Below are 6,493 nucleotides of genomic sequence, written 5' to 3'. Positions count from 1 at the left end.
GACAACTCAAAGTTCATCCCCATTTTGGAGGAAATGAATAGTACAACACCAAATATGGTGTTATACTATTTATTTCCCCCCAAAATGGGGGAATAAATAGAGTAGGGTTGGAGAGGAATAGGGGAAGAAATGGAGGAAAAAATGGAGAATGAAAATGGGTTAGATATGCTCTTAGATTAGTCGTTTGAGACATAAAATGAAGGGCTTTTGACACTATAGCACATCAATGTTTGGTCAATTTGCACATTTAGTCACTAACGTTTTTTTGTGCTCAATTGATTCTTAATGTTAGTAAATACCAGCCAATTAAAGGAATGGGATAAAATGTTACCGGTTTAGGGGTCACTGTTGACGCGTATTGGCTTATGTAGACAACCATTTGACCATGTCATCTTATAACGTGTAAACCCTCCTTAAATGAACCCTCATTCGAACCATCGACGATACATTGTTACCCCAAATTAGGTCAGTGCCTCTCTCCCGATACGCTACATTCAATCGATATAACCAGAGCAATATCTGCCTCCTCCAGTCGATCGATCAACCTCCTGCGTGTCGAAAACCTCTGTGATGATGAACCGTGTCCACCTTGCGATTGTAAAGACGCAATAAGCATGGAAAGGACTGCCTGGACCGACGATGATGTAGCTCGCAGGTTTTGGAACTGCAAAAACTCTTTGGTGAGTATTCCTTTTGTTTACTTACACCATATTTGTTATTTTGAGCTGGAAATGTACACATTTTTGTTAATCGTAACCCTATTCCTAATTCTGGTCTTCCCTTTTAATCAGGCAGCTGAAGGTCCAAAATGCAAGTTTTTTTTATGTGGAAAGACAAAGAAATGGATAAGGGTTACTACAAAGACCAGCTTCGCAAGATGAGGTTTGAGTTGAAAAGGAAAGAAGACTTCAGTGAAGTTTCGAAGGTTCAAAAGAAGTTGGTTAAGCTGCAACAAGCTATGGAAGTATATAAGCAAGTATTTGAGACACAATTGACGGAGTTGATGAAGCAAAACAATGCGCTGAAGTGGGGGATCTTTGTTATGGTCATTATAGTCATTGTCATGTGGTTAAAGTGCCCTTGAAAAGTGCAGCTGATCAAACATGTATTCATGGTTGATGGTATATAATTCCAACCTGATTTTTGGAAAGTGTATAGGTGGATGTAGAAAGTTGTTTGCTTTTTTGGGAAGTGTATGGGTACATGGTCATGGTTAGATCCTAGTTGTAATGTATAGTCAGGTTTTTGGTTGAATGCTTGTTTGATCAGTGTATGTATGGGATGGTAGATGTAATGGGATGACAGTACATAAGAATAATTGTAATGACTTTTTGTAGATTCAGTGAATGGTATGAAAGATCCTACTTGTTATATACCTTGCTAAATTTAATGATATGCATGTGCTCCTTTTAAAAGTTGAAGTGTGGGTACCACATTGTCGGCCATAAGGACCTCACTTGGTCCATTTAAAAGTGCATTGTGTTTAGAGTCCTGTGCAGGGGTCCTTTTTGTGCAAAAGTAAAGGCATATGGACCACACGTGGTATATAAGGACATAACAATGACAATTTAAAAGTAGCTATATGTGGAAATATATTCCCTTTCCATGCAGTTTAACCACACAAGTCCTTGCCATGTATGCGACTTCAAAATAACACAACAAAAAACTCAAATTAACAACCAACTTAGTTAATACAAAATACACATCACATAAACCAACATAGTTTCATACAAACAACCACAGTTGATAGCAGTTTCATAAAAATAGCAACAATACACCAAAACACATAATTTCACACTACATACCATGTTCATATCACACAAACCAACACTTAAACTTATTCTAGAGTAAGAGGTTTAGCTTCTGAATTCCCAGGTGCATCTGCATCACCAACTATCTTGCCCAGCTTCAACTTGACAATCCTTTCAGATTTCTTCTTCCTGATTTTCTTCAAACGGGCTGTAATTGGTGTTTCTCTAGCCTCCTGCTGTTGCACATTAACCTGACTAGGTTCTCCATTTCCTGATGCATCAAACTATAAAGGAGTGAGTTCCACCTCATCACAGTGTTGTTGCACATGCACCTCATTGACTGCTTCTCCACCATCATTTACTGCTCCTCCATCATCATTGACTGCTTGATCACCCTCATTCACTTTATCACCTTCATTCATTGCATTACCTTGATTACCTTCATTCATTGCATTACCTTGATTACCTTCATTCATTTCATTACCTTCATCACCTTCATTCACTTCATCAACCTCATTGACTGCTTGAGCACCACCCTGATTGATCAATATGAAACATTATTAGAAATTAAGAAAGAAATTGTAAAGAATTAACCATTTAAATACTTATTTACATGTTTTGTTTTTCTTCTAGCTTTGATTTTAGGAGGCCTTGTCAGAGTACAAGCTCTTTTGTTGTGTCCTTCAATCTTACAAAGACTACATTTTTGTTTTTTCCCAGCCTTTGGATACCTTTACCTGCTGCTTACCTTTGTTTTATGTTTGGGTACTCTTCTTTGATTTTTTTACTTGTCTGGTTTTCTGTTGCATCTCTTTTCCTTTTAGTTGCAGGTCTCCCACGCATAGTTCTACGAACAGGAGGTAAAGGTGGGGTATAATCAGTTGTAGGCCACAAGTTACTTCCATTCATAGGTGTTAACCTAAACTTGTATGCCTTCATGTAAGTGATGCTACTAAACATTTGTGTACATATGACTCTACATCCCTATTCATATAACTAATAACTGCAACAAAATGGAGACAACCCATTCCATTAAGCTGTCAAAGCCTGCACAAGCAAGTTCTTCCTTCAAGAACCACCTCATAAGCATTTGTAGTTCCTCTTACTTCAAACTGATTTAGTCCAACTGATTTAGTCCACTGGGTAACACTTGGTAATGTCTTTGAGATTTCTTAATCTCATTCACTAATTCTCTAATTGTTGGACAATTTTGGTTGCCCCATCCTTGACCCTTGGATTTCTTCTTGAACACCCTATCCATCATATACATCCTCAACTCCTCTATCATGTTGATAATTGGCTTCTTCCCAGCATCAACAATCACAACATTAAAACTTTCATACATTCCATTCTCCACAGCATCACAACATCTTCCTGGTTCGAAGTAGGCCCTTGACCATGTTTTGGGGTCTTTGTCTCTGTTGTTGCTTTACATGCCTTCCAGAATATGCTTTTATATTGGGCACCACTATACCTTTTCCTAAGGTTTTGGCTAATATGTTTGGCACACTGTCTGTACTCTACATATGGAAGGAGTTTTTTTTACAGCCTCAGTCAAACCATGTTAACAAATGGAAAGTATAGTGAATAAGGATGCAAATAGATAGGGAAATTAATTACAAACAATTAAATTACCTTGTGTTGATCCGATATTACATTGTATCCATAGCCTAAGTTAAGTCCCAAGTCATCAATGAGTAAATCCAAAAACCACCTCCAATTTTCCTTATTCTCCACACATACTACTACCCATGCAATAGGATAAATCTCATTGTTTGCATCCCTTCCAACATCACACAATAACTCCCCTTTACAGATCCCTTTAAGGAAACAACCATCTAAAAACCTATTATCTTCCTGCACCCCTCCTTCCACCCCTTCTTCAATGCATCAAAGCAAACATAGAACTTACTAATAAAGTAGTTCTTCCCATATGGCATACGATTTACATCAAGCTTCATAGTGGTACATGGGTTTGATCTCCTAATCTCTTATGCATACGACCATAACTTTGCATAATGTTCAACTAGAGTACCATCTATTAGTTGGAGTGCATATTTCTTAGCTCTCCTGCATTGACCAATACTTACATGAATACCAAACTTCTGTGACACAGCTGTTCTAAGCTTTCTAATACTCATTTTTTTTGTCTAAGTAAGAACTCTCTTGTATAATGACTCCCTATCCAAGCATAAGTGACCATGGACCCTAACTTGTAGTTCCTTATACATTTGTGGTATGGCTTTAAAGACTTAATTTGGAAGCTTGATTCATACTCATCCAAGATGCCCACAACCTGAATGTGAACTCACCCTTGCAACACTTAACCAACAATCTTTTCCTATCATTTTTCTCAAAGCAAAGTTGGTACCCATTTGCAAAAGCATATTTGCATAACATTGATTTTAATTGAGCTGGATCTTTAAACCTCATACCAAGTATTGGGAACTGCTTTTTCCATGGAACTAACTCATTAAAAATGGAATGTTGTTGAGTTACATTGGCATCCTCCTCACGCCCATCATCATCATCTATGTTGTGGGATGGTTAACTGCTCACTGACTTCAATCGGAGAAAACGACTTCGAAACCTAGGTTTAGTGCTTCGTAATCATTGAGAGATGAAAAAAAGGAAGAACGAAGAAGGAGTGCAGCTGTGGGTAAATAAACGTATTTATTTTGACTTCTAAATCTTACGTGGATAAAATAAATGAAATATATAATTTAAACTTATTCCACGTAAGCAATACCACCAGTTGTTCCGTTTACCGGGTGCATAAGGGGGTAATTAGCCGGTATTTACTAACATTAAAGATCAATTGAGCACAAAAAAACGTTAGTGACTAAATATGCAAATTGTCCAAACATTGATGTGCTACGGTGTCAAAAACCCTAAAATGAAATTAAGAGCATTTTGAAATAAATTAGATTTGTTGTTCTAAAAAAATAATATGAAAGCTTACATTATGTTGACCTTGACATATAAACTAATAAATATCGATAGAATCTATCAAATTCTTCTTAATAATACAAAATAAAAAAACTATTTGCATCAAGCTTCTCTTGTGTAGGACTTGAATCGTACTGAAAAATAATGATACCCACAAGTTGAAAGTCCTCCTTCACTAATCTTGAAGGTAATGTAAATTTCATGATCTATAAAAAAAAAACTTTCAAAGCATCGAAGACCTAATATTTGTTTAAAAACTACAATCTGAAAATAGATAATAACTATTAAGAAACAAATAAAAAAATACAAATCATGAAATTACGCATAAAAACTAGTGATTTATATAAGCAACTATTACAAAACAAATAAAAACTGACAAATCATAAAAAATTATGTATAAAAATAAAGATGTAAAAAATTATAATAAAAACGATCACTTAAAAAGCTATTTTTGTAAAAATGAATTCGTTGAAAATAAATTTGTAAAAAATGTTAGGAAAGTTGATTTTTTTTTTATAAAAAATATTAATTTAAAAAAAACATAAAAAGCTAGAAACTAAAAAGAAGGATAATTTAAATAAAGTTGTAATATGTATAAATGATGAAATTTTAAGGATTAAACTTGTAACTTTACAAAACCCAAAAACTTTAAAAGAAATAAGTATTTGCTATTTATAAATAAAAAATGAAAATGTAGGACCATTTCTACAACTCTAAACTCTGATATCAATTTTGTTCAAATACAAAAGCTGAAGTCGTAAAGAGGCATTGGTCCTTAAGTTGTTGGTTTTGATTCGAATGTGTGGATATGGTCTTTTTGGTTCCTACAAATAACATCCGTATTTGGTATGTTAAATGATTGTTCAATTACCATATACCCTAAATTTCAAACTTTTAATAAACTTCTATTTATTTGTTATTATTTTATTATTAATAATTTATTATTTAACCTAAAAACAACAATGAGGAGGAGTCTCCCATCCCCAATGCGTCCATAGGGTTAGGGAGGTGAGTGTTGGGACAATAAGGGCAAAGTGATCATTCTATCAAATTTAACAGACCAAAACAAACATGTTAAATCTAAAAACCCAATCCATGGTTAAAATGATCAATTATGTAAATTTGAAAGTCATTGTAGTGTATCAAAAGAAATCATCAAACCCCATAGACCGAATTTGAAATACGCTCTATTTATAAATTTGTGTTTTGTATGACATACTTTTTTATATATTTATAAATTTATAAATAATAGAATATAAGTATTAGTTGTAGCTATAAATTAATATTTAAATTCGAATCCTATGTATAAATAATAAGAAAGTAAGTGGGAAACATGGGGTTGATTTGTTTTGTTTTTCAAAAATAATTCACAATCACACCACATGCTTTCACAATTATTTCACTTCTTCATCGCCTATTAAAAAATTTAGAAACTATACGAGTCAGAAATTAATCAAAGAAGAAAGATGTTCTATTGAAAAGAAAAGGTAAATTTCACGTAAGGAATATATATTTAATTAACTTTTATCTTAGGAAGAGCAAATTTAAAGTGAACTTTTATTTGCCGATATCATAAATTTATAATTAAATAAATGATTTAGTTAGTTAAAATAGTTTTTAACTTACAGGTAACTAGATCCGTGTCCATATTTAACCCTAAACTTACAAGATTATTTTGTATAAAAAAATGTTTTGTGTAATATAAATTGATTAAGATGTACAAATGGTCCTAAAAAGTGGTTTAAAATTACACATTTTAGGAAAATTAATAGAAGGATAAAATTAAAAAGTGA

The sequence above is a fragment of the Lactuca virosa genome, chromosome 5 (genome assembly GCF_052849685.1).
Source record: "Lactuca virosa cultivar CGN04683 chromosome 5, Lactuca_virosa_CGN04683_v6, whole genome shotgun sequence".
In the NCBI taxonomy this organism is placed as follows: Eukaryota; Viridiplantae; Streptophyta; class Magnoliopsida; order Asterales; family Asteraceae; genus Lactuca; species Lactuca virosa.
The sequence above is the reverse complement of the archived record's forward strand: the minus strand, read 5'-3'. Positions refer to the sequence as shown.